This window comes from Artibeus jamaicensis, unplaced genomic scaffold, assembly GCF_021234435.1.
Source record: "Artibeus jamaicensis isolate MK-2021 breed Jamaican fruit bat unplaced genomic scaffold, CSHL_Jam_final scaffold_474, whole genome shotgun sequence".
Classification (NCBI taxonomy): domain Eukaryota; kingdom Metazoa; phylum Chordata; class Mammalia; order Chiroptera; family Phyllostomidae; genus Artibeus; species Artibeus jamaicensis.
The window spans coordinates 7,744,810-7,766,179 of NW_026522046.1; the positions used below are offsets into that span (position 1 = coordinate 7,744,810).

The 21,370-nt window shown below is 36.8% G+C and overlaps 1 long non-coding RNA gene across 1 annotated transcript in view; it reads left to right on the plus strand.

Annotated features, from left to right (window-relative positions):
- LOC119056446 (uncharacterized) overlaps positions 1–17,484 on the plus strand; it is a 49,205-nt gene extending 31,721 nt beyond the window's left edge. Inside the window, exon 4 of the long non-coding RNA XR_005083879.2 lies at positions 16,790–17,484. This is a non-coding gene — a long non-coding RNA (uncharacterized LOC119056446). The remainder of the gene's footprint in view (positions 1–16,789) is intronic.
- The last annotated feature ends 3,886 nt before the right edge of the window (positions 17,485–21,370 follow it).

Genomic DNA, 21,370 nt, shown 5'->3' on the forward strand with positions numbered 1-21,370 from the left:
GAGTCCTTAGTAATTCCATTGTTCTAGTAGGCTGACTCTTCCAGGTGATATACTTTGTGGTACGAGTAATGGATCCCTTGGCCACGAATCGAATTGTTGCATGTACTTCTCTGTAAAATGAGTCCCTTGATTTGAAGTGATGTTGTGTGGGAATCCCATGACAGTATATTGAGTAGTCTATATGTCCTTGAATGGTGGTGCTGGCAGAGACATGGCTGACAGGGAAATCAAACCATATGGGAGTAAGTATCAATTGCAATAATTTTGAATCACTGCTTCTCCAAGGTGGAAGGAATCTGGTGTAATCAATATAGTGCCTGGCTGATCTCAAGTGTTGGTACTTGATCAAGGGCTTTGTATCAGGTTAACACTTTGGCAGGTTGGGTGTTCAGTAGCAACAGGTGGATCAGCCTTGGTGAGTGGGAGGCCATACCATTGGGCCCATACATCTCTTTCTATTTCTGCCACCATGGGGCGACTCCACACTTGGCCCCACTATGCAAGCATGGGGGTGGTGGAGGAGGTGGCTGACATCCACAGAGGGGTCATCCTTGATGACTGTCTCCCCTGACTTGGATGCTTTCTGGTTGGCAGTAGGATGAGATCTGTGTCCACTTTGTACCCACTCCATTGGGTGCATTATATGCTTCTTTCCTAGACTATTTTTTCTCTTTATTCTTCCAAACTTGCTCCTTCCAGACCCTCACTCACCAGCCAAGCCATTTGCCAATACAGGAGTCTCTGTGTATTCTTCTTGAATAAAAAGTAAAAACTGAAATGTTTTTCTCTCAGCTCTGTTCTTTGGAGGTATTATCCCTTATAACTGAAATTTAGGGCTACCCCTAGTGGGACTATCGTGCTGCAGCAGTCCGGTTTCACTTTGTACCAATACATTGTGCTGGCCCAGCTGTGAACCAGACCGAGAGTTTCCTTCTCTATCAGCTGGCTGTAGAATACTCCCCATCAACAAAACGGTAGTTGTGAATCGACAGTTAGACATTGATGTAGTAAGTGTGTGGGAGTCAGAAGTCCTGTTTATGTAGCTTATTTGCATCCTCTGACTTTACTTGGACCTGATTTTGTACAATTTCCACAGTATGATGTATTGCTGCTGCCCTGGCATGACCTTAAAACTTGGCAGATCTGAAAATACCAGGTCATGATGGGCTGCAACACTGACATAGCCACTCTGTCAGGCATTTATTTAGTCTCTCCTAGGGCTTAGTGGCAGTCAGGGGCTGCTTTGCAAAATGCATGTAGTTTCTGTCATGAAAGACAGTGCTTTACTCTAAAATCTGAAATGTTTTTCTACTGTAGCTTTTGTATGATCATTTTCCAGAGATTGAAGTACCTGCCATGGATATCCCTAGTGCCATTGAATCTGCTGGGTTATATAGTCTGGAGGGTAGGGCAGCTCACAGTGCAGACTGGATTTGCTGCTGGGCCTTCTTTTTGCTCTGGGCACCTTTAGAAATTGTCAGACGTCTAAACTATCCAATGATTAAATCAGAGCATTCCTGTTTGTCTGTATCCTTGCCAGCATTTGGTATTAGTAAGACCAGTATATATGTTGGTCCCAAATTCAAAATAGGACACTGAGCACTCTGTCTTTTTTTTATTGGTAAGGAATTCAAGGTGCAACTTGTCTTTTCTTTTGAAAGGGATATTCTGACTTACCCCAGATTATCAAAGTCTTAAACACTTTATGAAATACAATAAAACATAAATAGTGAGTTGTTATTTTAGAGCCTAGGTGTTTGATATTCAGGGGTTTGCTGTAAAATTATTCCAACCTTTTTATATTTTGAAAAATTTCATAATACAACATTGAAAAATGTTTTTTATTTATCATAAAACATATATATTGATGTGGGAGTCCCCTCAATATTTGGAGGGTTTCTATTTTACCCTGTGATATGCATGTGACTAAGTGGGACATCCAGAGTACCTGCCACTTCTAGCTCACCATCCCAATTAGTATGGCCTCATTCAGAGAGTGAACAAATGTGACATTCTGTGGAATATCAAGATGATCAAAGTCCACCTGGACTACCTTGTAACAGAGAAGAGAAAGGTTAATGTAGAGCCCTACAAGACCATGAACAGGTACTACTCTTCTTTCTATATGGATGTGTACTGTTTGTGATCATCCTTCCTGATGTGATTGACAAGAACACACTGGCCAGATGAATACGATGCTTACCTGTCCCAGAAAGGTACACAGAGAGCAAAGCATGTGAAATGGTGGCTACCACTTGTTAAGTTAAAGTAGTCTACTGACATCATTTACAATTCATTTGCTTTTTCATCTGGGCTAAACAGATGAATTGCTTGGGATAGAAAGAAGCTTATCTCCTCTGACTTTCTTTTAAAATGTAACTGAATAGAATTTTTTTAGAGCAGTTCTAGGTTCACAGCAAAGTTAAGCAGATAGTGCAGAGATTTCCTACTGTCCTTACACGTGTACAGCCTAGCCCATTATCAATATCCCCACCAGAATGGTACATTCGTATCAATCTGTGAATCTACATCAATACATCATTATTATACATACTTCATAGTTTACATTAGAGTTTACCCTTGGTAAACATTCTATGGGTTTTGACAAATGTACAATGACATGTATTTATAATTATAATATCATGCAAAATAGTTTCACTGTTCTAAAACCCTCTTGTGTTCTGCCCATTTATCTTTCCCTCTTCCGAACCCTTAGCAACTATTAATATTTTTATTTTCTTCATAATTTTGCCTTTTCCAGAATGTCATGTAGTTGAATCATATAGTACATAGCTTATTTTATATTGGCTTCTTTCACTTAATAACACCTTGTATGACCAAAAGAAGGGCAACAAGCAATTAAAAAATAAAAAACAACTAGAACTTCCAAAATACATTAAACTGTATGGAAGTCTGACAACCAAGGAGTTAAAGAAGAAACATTTGTCCAGACTGGTAGCAGGGGTAGAAATGGGCAGCCAAGGTTGGAGAGGATACATGGCAAGGCAGTGGCTGGTGGACGGAGCAGTCCCACATTTGTGTACAGATAAACCAGGAGGAACAACTGGGGAGTGAGACAGACTGTACAACACGGGTTTCCAGTGCAAAGAAACAAAGCCTCAAAGCCTCTGACTATAAGAACCTGTGGGGGTTGCAGTTGTGGGAGAAACTCCCAGTCTCGCAGGAGAGTCAGTTGGAGGGACCTAAGGGATCCTACAATATACACAAACCCACCCACCCAGGAATCAGAACCATAAGTTCCCATTTGCTTGTGGGTAGTGGGGCAAGTGTCCAAAAGCAGGGCGAGAGCCCAGCAAGAGGCATTGTTCCCTCTCTGACCCCTCTCCCATATACAGTGCTACAGCACAGTGACATGAGTTGCTCCACCCTGGTGAATACATAAGGCTCTGCCTCTTACTATGTAACAGGCATGCTCAGACAAAAAAAAATATGGCCCAAATGAAAGAACAGATTGAAGATCCAGAAAAAAATACAACTAAGCAATGAAGAGATAGCTAACCAATCAGATGTAGAGTTTAAAACAGTGCTTATCAGGATGCTCACAGAAATGGTTGAGTATGGTCACAAAATAGAGGAAGAAGTGAAGGGTATGCAAAGTGAACTAGAGGAAAATGTACATGGAACTATCAGTGATGGTAAGGAAACTGGGACTCAACCGAACGGTTTGGACCACAAGGAAGAAATAAACATTCAACCAGAATGGAATGAAGAAAACAAAAGTTTAAAAAAATGAGAGGCTTAGGAACCTCTGGGACAATTTTAAATGTTCCAACATATGAATTATAGAGGTGCCAGAAGGAAAAGAGGAAGAGCAAGAAATTGAAATCTTATTTGAAAAAATAATGAAGAACTTCCCCAATCTAGCAAAGGAAATAGACTTCCAGGAAATCCAGGAAGCCCAAGAGAGTCTCGAAGAAGTTGTACCCAAGGAATCACACACCAAGGCACATCATAATTACATTACCCAAGATTAAAGATAAGGAGAGAATCTCAAGAGCAGCAATTCTCTTGGAGACAGGAGACAGTTACCTACAAAGGAGTTACCATAAGACTGTCACCTGATTTCTCAAAAGAAATCTTACAGACAAGAAGGAGCTGAAAAGAAGTATTCCAAGTCATAAAAGGCAAGAACCTACATCCAAGATTGCTCTATCCAGCAAAGCTATCAATAGACTGGAAGGGCAGATAAAGTTCTTCCTAGATAAGGTCAAGTTAATAGAGCTCATCAGCACCAAACCCTTATTATATTAAATGTTAAAGGGACTAAGAAAAAGAAGATGATCAAAACTATGAACAGTGAAATGATAACGGACTTACAACTATCAACAATTGTGCCTGAAAAAGCAAACTAAGCAAACAACTAGAATAGGAATTGAATCACAGAAATGGAGGTTATCAGCAGGGAGGGGACGGGGGAGAATGGGATAAAAGATACAGAGAATAAGAAGCATAAGTGGTAGGTACAAAATAGACAGGGGGAGGTTAAGAATAAAATGGGAAATGGAGAAGCCAAAGAACTTATATGTATGACCAATGGACATAAACTAAGTGTGGGGGTGGGGGGGATCCTGGAGGGAGGGGTATTGCAGGGCAGAGGGGGACAAAGGGGAGAAAAAAAATGGGACAACTGTAATAGCATAATCAATAAAATATACTTTAAAAAAAGAAAAATAGAGAAAAGCCACACAACAAAAAATTGTGAACATGTTAGAAGCAATCAGGGGTCTTGATGGTTTGAGGAGTTACCCTCCAAATTTGCTTGGGATGACATAATTACTTATTAGGGAATAAACAATTTCTAACTCCCCCTCAATAGTGCCGAATTAAGTAGTGTTTATAAAATTCACACTTATAGTATTAAAACTCTTGCTTAAAGAAATCTGTGCATATTTGGTACTTTAAACATTTGTAATTTAAGATAATTTGGCTTTTTAAAGTTAATGTCAGAATTATGATTCAAATTTTAAATGTGAAATTGAATATATGGTTTAGAATTGAGGTTTTTAAGTTAAAACTTTAATTTATGATATTTACATGATTTACTTAAGCACTTTGAAAGGGTTTATTGAATCAAAAATTATACTTAAAGGAGGTACACTTATTCAATATATTCAATTTGTAAAGGCAGTTAAGAAAAGATAATTAAGTCTGTAAATGGCACCAAATATTTATCTAATGCTTTAAAAAATGTTTTCTGAACAGATAAAACAAACAAACTCATAGACACAGAGAACAGTATGGTGATTGCCAGAGGGGAAGAGGAGGGCAGGGGATGGATACAACGGATAAAGGGGGTCACAGGGGGATAAAGGGTGAGGGAAGGAGACTAGACTTTGGGTGGTGAGCACACAATGCAATCATATAATTGTACACTTGAAAATTACATAATGTATTACCTAATGTCATCCCAATAAATTTAATTTAAAAATGTTTGCTGAAATGTGTTAGGATTGTAAGTTTTGTGTGGTGAATTTAAAAGTGTAAGGAAGTTTTGGTTTTGCAACCATGATGAATTGAATGTTAATTTAAAAAATTTATTGTTGTTCAGTTACAGTTGCCTCATTTTCCCCTATTGAATATTAATTTTTAAACCAAAGTAAACCACTGAATAGCATTGTCTGTGTACAAAGGTTACACTCAAGTGAATAAAAGAGCTTACATTTAACAATATCCATCCTTTGAGTAGTAGTATATGGAATACCCACCTGTCAATAGGTTGTTTTCAGACTTTCTGAAGTTGTGAAGATACCTGAGTAGGTTCAGTCAAAAGAGCCAAATTGGCTTTTAGATATCCCCTGATTATTCTCTCCTAGTCTTTTGATTCCTCGATAACTCCTGGGATGATGACGTCTTTCCCAAGCAATGAGTAGCCATCAGGAATATGTCAACTTTTGTAAGTTAGTCTTTCTAACACTTGTGGGCAAAACATTACACCTCTTGTTTTCTCTCTTCTCAGAAGCAGCTGAACAGACCGAGTTTAAAGTTTATCTGAATATGGAACAAAGCCTGGAAAGGTTTAAGCTGAAGGGATGTTCAAAACCTTGGCAACTAGTGAAGATGGGGATTACAATAAAAGTCTGTGTGTAACCTTAACTACAGTGTTAACTAAGAAAATCATTATAGCAACATAGGTTGGTATGTTTATAGCTACTTTTCTTTAACAAAAGATTAGAAAAGAAAGGAGAAAGGGAAGTGGATGAGACATTCCTGTGATCACGCAGCCTAAAACAGTAGACTTCAAAGCTTGTGAAGAAACCATTCTTGTAATCCACTGCTTAATTCCCCTTAAGTACCAACTGGCAAGATAAATTGGAATGACTTAAATATTTATTAGAATTCCTGGTAGGAGACTTTTAATGCATGCAATGACCACTGACATAAATGGAGGTAAAGATTTTATTTTCCCATTATTTTTAGTTTAAAAATCTTTATTTTGAAGAGATAACACAAATTCTTAAAATACTCATCATTTGTGACTTAGTGTCATAGGTTTTTTAGATTTCATCTGTTCATTTATTTACTCATTTTTTTTCATTTAGCAAATATTTGCCGGCCCAACTGTGTGCAGGATTCTGCCTGGAGTTTCAGGGGTGGAATGAGATTAGTGGCATTAGAAAACATCCGAAGTGGCTGCTGTTCAGTTGGCCTGTCCCATCCCAGTTACTCCTAGTTACATCACTGGTCTGCCTTACTTCCTCAGCCCTTCTTCATGAGGGGGATTTGGGAACTTGCTGTCATTGACTTGCTGTGACATATAGTGTGGGCCTATGAAAATCTTTTGCTCCCTGCTGTGTGCACTGAGCTATATGTATCTTCCCATGGGCCCTATGTCACTCACTTTAGCCCCAGATAGGGGTCTTGGAGAGAAGGAAGAAGAGGGTCATGCATCCTGGGAGTTTGCCTTAGTCCAGTCCAACTTTAGACTGGCCCACCTCTTAACTGTTCTATTGTTTCAGCCCACACCCGTCTAGCAGTCTGCAGATACCATTGTTTGTCAGGGTGTCAGGCGGCACTACCCTACCCTACTTTGCCCCAGGTTATCTTACTCTTCCTGTCCTGTCCTATCCTATGAAACTCAATATGTAAAACAATGTAAAAAACCAAAATACATATGAAAAATAGTAAAAAATACTAGTAATCAGAGAAATGTAAATTACAGCAATAAAATACCATTTTCAAACTCCGGCTTGGCAACACTACGAGATGATGGCTAAGAGCAAAGCTGTCAATGGAAGCTGTTCACAGGCACTGGCACAACATTGCAGAAGAGCGATTCAGCTGCATATTGCCTTAAAGATATGCATGCTCTCGACACAATAATTCTACTACTAGGAATTTATTCTAAGAAATAATCAAGTATGTATAAAAAGGATGTCCACTGTGACAGTGTTTAGAGTATAAAAAAATAACATAAATGTCCAAAAATAGGAGCGTAATGAATGATAATGCAGTCCTTATAAAGTCTATTGTGGAGTAGTTAATAATATGGATAGATGTTATGATGTATTTTAAGTAAAAAATGTTTTAAAATATTATGTATTTTAATTCATCCCACTTTAATTCTATGTGTGTGATGCATGAATGGACTAAACACCAGAGAGATATATGCCAAAATATTAATAATCGCTATTACCAAATGGTCTAATTATAAGATATTTAATCCTCTCTCTAGTTATTTTTAAACTTTAAAGATTCCTATCTTTCTTGTAATAAAAATATATAAAATTAAAAATCTGAAGTATTCATGCTAGAAGGCAGAAGTGAGCTATTAAGATTTTCAGAGTGGAGCACCCAGCAGAGCCATTAAACTCTTGCTAATATTGAGCCACTTTTCTAAGACAACTTCAATGCATCAATACACTCTCTAAAAGCAAATCTAATGTGTGCTAAAAGAAAAATTTACTTTACTTGTAGCAAAGTTCAAAAGATAATTTATTTTAATATTTTAAATAATTTTGGCATGCAGTTGTTTATCTGTCACCTCTATTTCCAAGAAATGTTCCTTTTTGGCCATCTTTTTAAAAATACAGTTATTCTTAGGATATAATCCCAGAAGTGGAGACTGACAGCTGTCAGAGGGGAGTGGGGGGAGGGGAGAGGGGCCTGGATGAAAGAAGGGGATGGGATTAGCCAAAGAACATATATGTGCATAGTCCGTAGATACAGATGAGTGTGGTAATGGCCAGAGGGAACAGGGGTGAGGGGGGCTGGAGAGAGGTGGGAAAAGGGGGAGAAAATGGGGACATCTGTAATAGTGCAAACAATAAAAATAAAGTAAAAATTACAGTTATTGCTCACTTTTATGACGGGGTATATGAAAGAGTTGGAGAAACAGCTTCAAAGCCTTTTCTGTGCATATAATAAAACATGATTTAGACCTCTATCTTCTTTTCCCCCACCTCCAGTTTTTTAGTCACCTTGAAATGCCTTTTTCTATTTGTCCAAATAAGTAATTACTTTCTCTGCTCTCCTCTCAAGACTGTAGAGCTACAACATATTTCTACTAGGTTTTTCTGTTAAAATATCAGTTCTTGAACTTTAGGAAGCATGCTTCTCTACCTTCCCTGCTCACACCTGTGCAAGCGCGAGGAGAGAGTTTTATTCATTTCCATAGTACCTGTGCTCAGCGGGGTCTTGCATGTAGTATTATTCAATAAAAACGTTGAACTGGCCCTAATAAAAATTATTCTTCAAGTTCCCTTTTTTCTCCTTTCTTCCTTGCTTTCATAATACCATAAACACTTATTGAGCCACTTATGAGCCAGACAGCATGCTAAGCAGGTACCAAGGTATCTATTCATCATGCCTGATTTCAAGAAGCCTACAAGCAAAGCCGTGTAGTTGAAAAGGTAGGTCCTGTTCCTACCTCTTGGTTTTTCAAAGTAATTTGGGAAGGTTAGCTTAAGATAGTGTCTTAAGTATACACCTTTCTTCCTTCCCCAAATGCCAAAGAATAACAGAAACAATATTTTACAGTAAACTATCAGTTGGCTGGGAATCAAGGAAGAATGCTAATACAGACCAGAAATCTTAAGGAACTCCTAAATATTAAAGCCAACCAAGCAGACTGTTGGCCAACAAACAACCAAACCAATTGCATAGAAACAGATCATGGGAGAAATAAGCTGCAGAAAATATGGCCCAAAACATGCCAAAAGAGTACTTCTACCCAGCTAGGAACAATTCTGGGGAAAGCCAGGCTCAGAGTCAGTAATTACTAGAAGGAAGTATGGATGGACACACATTTGAGTGTGTAATTGGCAACTCCTATTGTTGATGCTGGGCAGTCCCCCTCTCTTCTCTCTCCCACCTGTGCCGATTTTGGGCAGTAGCTGAGCTGGCCCACAGGCTAAGAGAAAGGGCTGTGGAGCCAGGGCAAGGAGTTGCCCCAGGGAGTTACTCTTTTCCCTCCAGGAAGGCTGGGGAACCTCTACACTCAGAAAATAAAATACCAGTAAGCTCTTGGCAGTACCTCCTCTCTTTCCCCCATAATTACTGAGGCTGGCTTAAGTAAACACAGCAAGCAGGTGTACAGAGATTTTTCAAAGATCAGCCCATATTTTTGAGTAATAGAACAAACAGAAAAATTTTAAATAAGTACAATTAATATCAGAGAATTCCAAGAGATGATTGCACCTATAAAAATAACAACTAAAGATATGGGACATTAAATATTTGTCACAAAAGACTAATACCCTCAATATATGAAGAGTTCCTGTAAATCAATAAAACCCCAACAATGGGGAAAATGGATGAGGATATAAATGGTTCTTAAATATTTAACAATATGCTCAGCCCCACTCATGGTAAGAAAAGTGCAAGCTAAAAATACAATTAGATGATAACATTTTGACCTCTAAAATTAGTAAAGTTTGAATGCATTGAAAATACACTGATTTGGTTAAAGCAAGAGAAAATAAGCTCCCATATGTTGCTTGCTGAGAGTAAGATCAGCACAATCTGTATGAAGAGCAGTTAGGACAGTTAGTCAATACATGTCAAGTTATAAAATATCCTTGACCTAGCAATTGCAGGCCTGGGAAGTTAGGTCACAAATGTGCATGTACACAGATGAAATTTTACTTGCATGTATATAAATATATTAATTGTATATAAAGATTTTTTTGAATTAGCACCATATTGGAAACAATAAAAATATCTACCAATAGTAAACTGGTTAATTCATAAAAGGAAAAACCATGCCTTAAAAAAAGAGGGCATAATTTGTAGGATGGGCATTTTTTCTACAAATATTCTTGAATGTTAGTGATGTACTTGCACAGATATGCTTGCAAAGGGGACGAAATAATATATGAAAAACTATTAATTGAAGCATTTTATTCAATTGCAATAAGTTAGAAATAAATCAAATAAGCATTAATGGCAAATGTGGTATATTCAAATGATTAGGTCCCATTCCATTGTAAAAGTGAATGGGTAAGATACTGAAAGTTCTCTCCAGATACACTGTTAAGTGAAAAGACAAGTATATAGTATGTTATCTTTTTGTGAGTAAGGAGAAGGAAAATAATTCCATTTGTATTGTATAGAAAAACTTTGAAACAATGCAAGAAAATAAAACTAGCAGTTCCCTGATTTGGTGCTAGAAACTGGGCAAAGGAGAATAAGAGCTAAATAATTTTCATAGTATATCCTAATTTAAAAATTTGAACAATATGAATACATTGCTTTTTTGAAGAATATATTTTCTTTAAAATTTTTCAAAATAAAACCAACAAAGTTCAGACAAAAAATGAAATGCCATATGTATTTATGTTGAAAGATATTAAAAATATATTGCTAAGGAAAACTGATGCAACATAAATAAACAAAACTCAAAAGCAGAATAGTGTATGGAGTATAACACTATTGTGTTTAAACATAAAAGCCAGACTTCAAGAATTTTTATGAATAAACTGTCTTTGGAAGGACACATGAGAAATGACACCAGCAACTGTCTCTGGGGAAGAGAGCTGGAAGGCTGGGATATGGGGATAGGAGACTTATGTTTGACCATATCCCAGTTTGTACCTTTACACATATTTTACGTGTGTGAATTATCAATTCAAAAAAATAACATAGTTTCTCAAAATGATATTGCTATGAAAACCTCAATAGATGAGTTGAATGGCATAATGAAAGTTATGTTAAAGAATCTCATTTCAAATTAAGTATTATCACTAATAGAGAATATACCTTAAATGTGAGTATTGGAAATATATGATACTTGTAAGGTTAAAGACTGGGAAAAATAGAAATAAAATACATAACATTCAACCATATATGAAAAACAATTGAACAAATCTTTCTACTCCCAAATTAGTATGATAAATCTACTCTACCCTTAATCAATAGGGCACAAGAAAATTATGAAGAAAAAAAATGCAGTTAGTAACAAAGTTAAACAAAAAACTTAAATTATGATGGCAAGAAGTCCTAATATATAAGTAATCACAACAAATGTTTTTCTGCTACTAAGAAACTCTCACTTTGGTTAAAAATCTTCAATTATATTTTTTGTGAGATATCTCAAATAAATTACCTAGGTAAACTTAAAATCAAGGAAGGGCAAGAAAGACATGTCAGGTTTATGCTACCTAAAATAAAGTTTATTTATGTATTGTTAAATTAACATCAGACAAAATAGAGTCCAAGAAAAAAGCATTGAAAGGGACAAAGAAGGATATTTCATATTGTGAAAAGGAAAATATACAATAATATATAACAGTCATGAACATTATGTGCCCAACAATATAGACTTAAAGTATATAAATAAAAAAACTGTTAAAAGTACAAAGGAAAACCCATCAATTTCTGATCTCAGTGGGAGACAGTTCCCTAGAAATTAAACAGAACAATTAGACAAAAAACAAGAAAGGATCTAGAGTTTTAAGTAACACTATTAACACGTTTAGTAATTAACTTTGTACCCCCAAAACAATGAATATACTGTTTTGTCAAACACATATAGCACAGAAGACTAACCGTATAATTGTGTAAAGAAAATCTCAGCTAATTGCAGAAAGCAGAAGTCATACAAACCATATTTCCTGAACACAAAGCAATACAACGAGAAACTAATAAGAATAGCAAAAAGCAAAACAAAACCCAAAACAAAAACAATAACAACATCCACAAAACACCTGTCCACTTAAATTATATAAGCCATTCTTCAAAATCAATTAAAAGAAGATAGCAAAAATCTGACACTTCCCTGGGATTGCAGAGTTGACTTCATTGAACCAGTGCATTGGAAAGACAAGGGAACTGAAAGCTCATTAGAAAAACAAGCTTTTGTTTTTTTTAAAAAAAATTAAATATATTGGGGTGACATTGGTTAATAAAATTATGCAGGTTTCAGGTATACAATTTTACATCATCTGTACATTGTATTTTGTGTTCGCCACCCCAAGTCTAGTCTCCTTCCATCCCCATGTATTCTCCCTTCCCCCTCTTCTGAGACAGTTGTGGTTTTAAGGAGTACCACCAAACTTAAACTGTCCTCACAGTCGTACACCTTTATTCCAAAAAGGCTAATTTGTGGAAAATGTCAGAGAATGGGGCACTAGAACATTGTCATATCTGAAGCAGTTGGAGACAAGCACATGTTAAAATTAAATGGTTGAAATCATGTAAGTGGTTTAAAATGGTAACAGATACAAGTATGTCTATATTTACATTTGGAGGAATAAAACATTAAAATATTAGGCTTATTCTTATGTGTCATCTTCCCAAAGTTAGCAAGAAGCACATACCCATCTTAGGAAGTCTTTTGAATGACAAAAAATCTCTAGGTAGATAGCTTACTATGATAAATGGCACTGCCATTGAACTGCAATCTTCTCCAGAAACTCTAGAACAGGGACTGAGAGAACCAGTTCAACGTCGCTTAGTGAGGAAGCCACAGATGAAAGGCACACCTGGACATCTGAGCGGGAGGGCCCCCAGCGGCTAGCTTATCTTTAGCAGTCTCAGGTCTGGAGGAGCTCTGATAGGTCATTGTTCACCGTCGTCACCCCATCACCAACTTGACAACTGAGACAACCAGAGTTCGAGTCTTCTCTTCCCCAGAGAATATTTCGTCTACACTTCCCATTCCTGCTTAATGTGTCCTTCACTGTTTTTCATTCTGAACTGTAACAGCTTAATGAATCAAACATCCCTTAATTAAAATAGCCTGAAAATTTTTATTGCTTACTGGTATACACCTTTGAAAGTAAATCAGAAAATAAAATGTGACGGTCTCTCAGACAATGTGTACTCTGTAAACCTTGAAAATCAGGAAGATTGTATAATTGGCACCTTTCCGGAGTTCAGCCAGTCAGGGCCAATTAAGGGGATTCACCAGTGTTAATTTTTCAAGCAGTAAAGAACCTGGTGATGTGAAAATGCATATGGCAAGCTAGAGCAAAGAAAGAAGCTTTTTGCTCAGCATGATACTGCCTCGGGTTGGGACATGACACTTGTGATCTCACTTACTTATCTGATTACAAAGGATGATAAAGAAGACAGGAACATCTTTTAACTGCAGGGGAAATTTCAGCTCTTCAAGGAAGGAGCTGTATCATATCAGTTGTGAACAGTTACATCCAAGAAGGCTTTTTTTTTTTTTTGGTGTTTTTTCCCCACTATCTTCTCCCTGAGGCAACCCCGCCCCATCAGAGTGAAAGAAGGAGATGCACAGATGCACTTAGAAGGTGAATTTTAACCTTACGTATATTTTAGTCTTGCAATGATATTAATTGTTGGAAATTAGCTCATTAAGAAAGATCTACCTCCATTATTAATTCTCTCTGTACTTGCTCTTCTTCTGAAACCTTCCAACCACATCCTCTGTGGGACAGGATAGAATATTAGGAAAGAATTATTGAATATTTTTTATATTTAAAAATTAGTTCTTAGGGACTTTAAAAAAACTAATGGGGAAGTGGGATTCTGCTAGTTTTTGGTTTTAAATGTTTGAAAAGGGATTGTTCTATATAGATCGTTCCACCAATGAAAATTGCCAGAGAGTTAGACTTGCCACTTCTTTTTTCTGATGTCGCAAGCTAAATGGACTTCTCTCAAATAAATTGTGAGTGTTTCTGAATGCAATGCAAGGACTTTTTTATTTTTACAATATCAAACTGTAATACTGAAGACCTTATAGACACAATTAAAAGCATCTGGCTTTAGTTCTCTTCTATAAAGAAGAAACCCCTGTTAGTTATAAAATAGTTCTATTTTATGTGGATTTCTTTAAAACTGAATTGGCTTACATCAGTTTCTACAAAGGTAAAGCCAAGAGAAAAGATGATGTTTTTAAATAAACAGCATTTTTTCAGGTAAAAATCACAAGATTTAGAAATTTTAAAAAATTAGGTTTAAATTCTGGCTTGTCCATCCTATATATAATTTAAAGCACATTTCTTACATCAGTTTCTTTGTGAATTTGGGGGCACGAATACTTCATTTATTAGATTTTTATGAGGGTTAAAAAAATCTATGGACCGTGAGTCTCTTGAAAGTTGGCATTACATTTTATTAATATTTTTCTTTTGATTTTTATTAATCATTATTCCTCAGTCAAACCTTCTATGTGGTGTGACTAGGTTGTCAGAGATTTAAATATTAATTTTAGTATAATTACTTTTCCTGTGAAACCTTCTAGTCATATCCTCTGTGATTTATATCACCTACTGTTTTACTATTAGGCATAATAAAGATTCATATAAATACATGGCATAATATTAAGGTGGTGACTTGCTAGTAAAGATGCTCCAACCCAGCATGTATATTTTAGTTATTTCTTTGACCCGATTTTCCACCACTCTGCTCTCTGCTCACTCTGATCTAGCAGCACGGACCTCCCTGCGGTCTCTGGGCCTTTGCACTGGCTGTCTCGAACAGTTTCTCTCCACACCCACAGGTCCTGCTCAATACCACCTCCTTTTTGCTCAGGTCTCATCAGCTAGGTTTACTCTCACACCCTGTTTGACACAGTAGTAAAATGTTCAACCATTCTAATCACCTGGGCTCCTTTAAAACTCCAGCCCATTTACCCCATTACTTTTTCCCATAGAACTGTCACCAGCTGGAAAAAAATATGTATTTATGTATTTTTTGCTTCTTGTCTGTCCCCTTTCACTAGAATGAAGCGTTCCTGGGCCAGGGATTTTGTTTTTGCCCTTGCAGTTGATACTCAATAAATATTTGCTGAATGAATGATTAAATGCTTAAGCAAATTAATGCTCATAGAGAGAGTTTTAAAATACTTCTTTCTTTGCTCCAGACTGAGATTGGACTCACTAACACAGTTCCAGAACTGAACATAAATACTTTTATTCAAATATTCAGCATCTCTTACTATTATGTGTCTTTACATCTGTCTTTGAGAGTCGTTGACTCTGTACTATTTATTTCTGTATCTTTTCCTTTAGCACTGGGTAGCTGTAGTAGGATCTTACACTTGCATTAAACAGAACGAACGGACATAATCCAGCATAGCTTTTGCACCTGTCTAACCTAATCAAGGATTGTCACTATGATATTACATTTGATATGGTTATGCTCTATAGACCACACAGTTTTACAAGGATTGAAGACATCGGTTGAGTACTCCAGGGTGTTCCTCTTCTTGCTCTGGGCATACCTGAATGACACTCCTTTTCCCAGCTCCTGCTCCTCAGCCACAGGCGCCACAGAGACAGACCTCCCCTGCCTCCTGCAGAAGAAAAGCATCTGAATTATGTCAGTGCTAAAAATTGGTGGCCTCTGTGTTTAGCTTTCTTTAAAAAGCAATTTCTAGAGGAAGAAAATGTTTTTGATTAGCCATTTTGAGCCACCCTTTCTCAAGTGAGATTCTGTGAAGAGGTGTTTAAATGTTAGCTGCATTTTTGTAAACATATGCATACTAGCTCTTTCACTGAACCAGAATGATTTTCCCAGATCAAAGATTTGCTTGAAAATCATTCTTTCCTTAATGGTGAAGTGTCTATTTTGTCACAGTGAAATTCTAAGAACTCTCTATAGAAATTAATAGGTACATTGAAAAAATTTAATGCATTGTGTTTTCTATATAAAGATGATAGATGATGCTTTGACCTTGAATCAGTATCTGTGGCACTTTGAGCTGTTTTCTCAATAGTGCCATTAGAGCCACATGTGAAAGAAGACTGCCTGGGGCAGAGGTATAAGCGCTGGCCTTCCTAAAGGGTAGATATATGTTTGAATTCAATGGCTAAAAGCTGGATGCGCGCCCAGGAGACATTCAGGAGAACTGCTTCTTGTTAGTGTGAAATGGATTAGACATCAGCACCTTCATGTTTTCCTCCCCACCCTGGCTACTTTCCACTTGTGCCTGTTATTTATTTTTCCTGGATACCATCTCTACCTAAAAAGTACTTTAAACGGTCCAAGATCCTAAACATTTAGGCAATCTTAGTGTTTTTCGGATTCTGACGCTCCAGCCTACTTAATCAATCATGTCTCTGAATCTCCAAATTTTAGTATGCCCTACCTAGAAGATAAATGATGATTTTGTAATGATGAAAGTAATTACCTTAAGAGTATGCATAATGTGTCTCATAATGTATATGTCAGTTTACTGAAGCAACTATGTGTTTGACGGGTTTGCTTTTACCCTGAAGAATGCCTAGTTAATAACCTGTTTGATCACGCAGCAAAGAGCAACCGTACAGGGTCCTCATCCTGTTAACAGGTCAGCGTGGCTGTTCTTGCTGTGCTGACTAGTAATTAGGTATTTTTATCCTTTTGCTTCCTTCCTCAGGAACATCCATTATTGACTGAGGCAGCACAAGTGGAGGCCACATCTGAAGCATGGGGACATGCTTCCAGTGACATTATCTGAAGTATCAACAATTTTTCCATCTGTTCCTCATCATTTGCAACATTTTTTAAACGGGGAATGAGCAAGTCAAGGACTACATTATTTCTTCAGACATTGGATTTTTATTTTCTTTTAGCCAGTCAAGTGAGCTTAGACTTGAGCCTGGAGGCCATCTGAGACTGCTTCGGTATAAAGTCTTTGAGTGCATTTAGTTTTTCAGAGGGGCAAAGTGTAGTTTGGGGTCTACTTCATGGCTTAAGTTACCTGATTTGGTCTGTCTTCCTGCCCCAACAAACCAATGTCCATACAGCTATTTTGCTAAACTGACTCATGTGGGAGTGCACAGTGAAACTAATGCCATAATATCTCATCAGTAAACCTCTCAGGTGCAGATAAGGACCTTTAATGATCCACTGAACATTGCAGGTACCAGAAGCATCCAGGAAGCTGATACCTGACTGCACTCAGTCACCCAGGACAGAAACCTGGAGATCATCCTTGACACCTGCCTTTCTTTCATTCCCCACAACCAAGTCATGCCCAAAGTCCTGCTGACTTGCCCCCTGTACAGATGCTCAAGTGATTCTCTCTATCTCTATGTCAACAGTTACTGTCATTATTTGGGTCCTAACCTCTACTTTTATAGTCTCAGTACCTGTTCAATTAATACTCCAAACCAAATTGAAAGCTTAACTTTCTGAAGTGCAAATCTGTTTCTTTCCACAATAAGCTGTTTTTAGGACACTCATCAACAATATATTTACTTTAGTGGTTTTATATATGTATATATTTGACAATTGCTACTGATTTTCACATATAGAGATGATATAAAATGTAGTTTTGACATAAGCATGTTAGGTTATAGTAGCAAGTTTATTTAAAGAAAAATATTAAGAAAAGGGCAATACAGGTAAAATGGGTCTCAGGCCAACACTGAGAAGGCAGAACAAGAATCATAGTCCATCTAATTGAATTGTAATTATTTGCCTACTTTTCTGCTTCCCCCATTAGATTGTGAGTTCCTCTAGAACAGTGATGACCCTTTCTCAATCCACGTGGGAAAAGTAAACTTTTTTTTTGAGTGAATGAAGTCAGACAAATTTAGTTTAGATAGTGTCAGGACAAGGACAGGGTTAATGGTAATTGATAGGATGAAGTTTAGACAAAATGGCAATGTCAATAAAGATAGCATCTTCAATAACCAACCTTTGAAATGCTTCAGTGATGATTTAGGCATGTGTTTTGGAAACAGGTTTAAACATGTTTTTTGGGCAATGAAAGTCAAATATTCAGTCCATTTTTTTGATGGTTAGTTTTCATCGTACCAAATATCCACATCATGAAAATCATTCAGAAGATTGAATCTTTTAGCTTACATCATAGCCTTTCTCTTTTGATCTCTAAAAAGTTGCCCTCTGAAATAATAGCTCTAAATCTTACAAATTAGATTAAAAATGAAAGTACAAGATATAGACAAGATGTTTTTTAAGTGCTTTTATTTATGGATGTGTAGCCTTAGATTTAACTTCCTTTCACTGCCATCTCTTTTCCAAATCCGTGCAGACTTGTAGGGTACAAGAGCTTAAAGGATTTCAGGACGATCTGACCTCCTTCAGTCATTAGAAACACCAGTACTGAGAGAGGTTAACACACCCCGTTTGTAAGGCCAGATTAAGGCAGAGTTGAGACTAGAAGCCATATCTCCTGGCGTTGGGGCTAGAGTGCCTCACTCCAGGGCACGCTGCTGTCCTTTCTTTGAGCATTTCTTCCTGTGCCTGAATTGACCTCCTCCCTCAAGTGGGTAGTCATTAATTTGTTTGCATTATTAAATGGGCTGAGCCAATTTAAATGAGCCATTTTTCCCTTAATGGTCCATTTCTGTAAGCAGGTTACTTCCCAGAATTTCTTCAGCAGATCACCACATTATACAATAGCCCACCAGTATAAAACTCTTGCTAGTGCATAATTTACCAAAAAGATCTTTCCACATTCTTTGTGGATAGGGGTTGAGTCAGTGAATCAGTGAATTGAGACAGATGTTAATAGTTAAAAGGGGGTCTTAAAGACAACTCCATCAGTTTATGGAAGATAGTATATGTATATAGTTCTTGTTGCATAGAATGTAAGAATCCCCCCTTTTTTAAGTTAATTTTTATTTTTATTTTAGTGAGAGGGGAAGGGAGGGAGAAGGAGAGGGAGAGAAACATTAATGTTAGAGAGAAACATCCACTGGTTGTCTTTCATGTACACCCTGACTGGGGACTGAACCTGCAACCCAGGCATGTGCCCTGACAGGGGATGGAACTGGTAACCTTCTGGTTTGGAGGACAGAGCCCAACAAACTGAGCCACACCAATCAGGGCTGTAAGAATTACTTTTGAAAAAGCCTCAAGTGATTTGGAAATGCAATTCACTCTCTGATCTGGTAGGAAAAATGCCCTCAGGAATATTTTCCTATTTACATTAAGTTATTTGTTTCCATGGAGAATTTTTTATGATGTATTTTAAATACAACATCACAGAAGTAAGTGCAAAGTCCCAAAGGCGTTTTGGAGAAGTGGGCTGCAGTGTGTGGCCCTAGAACTCTTCCTCACTAGGTGACTTGGACCATGACGTGGAACTGGGTGTTTTACTGGGGGCCTATTAAGCAGCTGCCCAAGCCTTTCTTAGTTTACTCTGCTTTTCCATCTGTTTTACCTGTCTCTATTTCTGAATAATTTATTTTGCCATCTGCATAAACAGAACACCTGGCTGAAGCCTAACTCCTGCCCCTAAATAATTTACAGATAATAACCTCTTTAGTCTTTATTGGAATAATGTAATGAATTTCAAGAACAAAGCCCTTACATAAATAACTCTTGGGGACATTTCTAGTGTTTTAAGTATTACACTCACAGTTTAAAATGCTAATATTACTCTATTTTTAAAATTAGAATTGCCTTCAAATTTATGGAATTTTCTTCCCTTAATGTATTAGAGCTAGTAGCTGTTTGAGTTTATTGCTGGAGTCTTCATTTAGAAGAATCATTGCTATTTGTAGACAATTATGACTTTATTAGAGCCTGACTAAAAATCTGCTCACCTCCTGACCGCCTGGGAGAAATAGCAACAACTTCACACGCTTTTTTCTAACGGTTTACTTCACAAATGCTTAGAACTCTATTAGCAAACATGCAAGGCTTCATGTAAGAAATATTTCATCCTGCATGATTCTGCTTTGGCTGAGGTTATCTTGGTGAAGCAATTATTTCAAATGTTTTTTTTACCATGAAAAGAAACTCAATCATGATACACAGATTTGTGAATTGAAGGCAAATATTCAAGTTGAACTCCTATGATCAATTTATTACTAAATACTCATGAATTCTTAGTCATTTAATTTTCAGTGATGACATGAATGAAAGTATGACATATCAGATCTCTACTTAGCTGCTTACTAGCTTTGTGACCTTGGGTTGATTTCCCTGATCTTTCTGGGCCTTGGTTTTCTCATCTGTACAGTGGGGATAATAATAACTATCCTATAGGCTCTAGTGTAGAGGGTGGCATGTATAGAATTTACACGGTTATTGAATGAATGGTACCTTTCACTAACATTTATTCAAATGGAATAAAGGCTTAAGAATGGGTTACTCTGGATATCTTGGATAGATAAGATTTAAGCAGTTTATGAAATTACTAATTTTGGAAAATTTCTAAAATGTTTTGTACCATTCCTTTTTTGTTGTTTAGAATATAATAAACATAATTTTAATTAAAAAGTACTCATTAACATAAATAATGACTATACTCTATATGCCACATACTACCTGTATAGAATAATTCAGCAATGTTCACACACAAGTTAAGGTACAGCTTACTGGGGTTTTCCCCCACCCCCTATCCTAACTTGTTCTAGATAACTTTTCCTTTTGAGGTCTTAGAAGTGCTGTTTTCAATTTTATGTCTCCTCCCTGGCTAACAGCTGTCATTTCTTGCTATAGCTGATAGGTTTGCCTGTAGCCCTTTCTCTCATTTTAATTTTCTGTTCATAATCTGTTGTAAGTTTAGAACACAGAGTTCTAAGAGATGGGTTTTCCTATATGTGCATTTTAGTGCAAGATGTTGAGACATTTTGTTATTCATTGGCCAGTAGCTTTCAATTTGTGCCAGATAGCTGGTTTTCCGAATACCCTGAATGTATTGGCTTGCAAATCGACTATTTCACAGAAACACTCAATTGTTTTTTCTATAAAGATTTGGTGGTTACATCAGCTAGGAAAGAGATGGAGTAAATTCTCATTCGTCCAAATTTTAAACACTATTGTAATTCAAACAACTAGACTAAGGCACAAGCACAAGTAAAGAAAGTAAGGGTAAACTATGTTTGATGCAGGTTTTTATTATATCTGAATTTATAGTGTTCAAATTATTTGAAAAATATTCATCTTCACTGTAAAATTTCTTCTATGAACACAGCAATGTGTGATGTGGTAAAAATATAGGAATAAAAAATGTTTTGTATTTATAACAATGTTAACT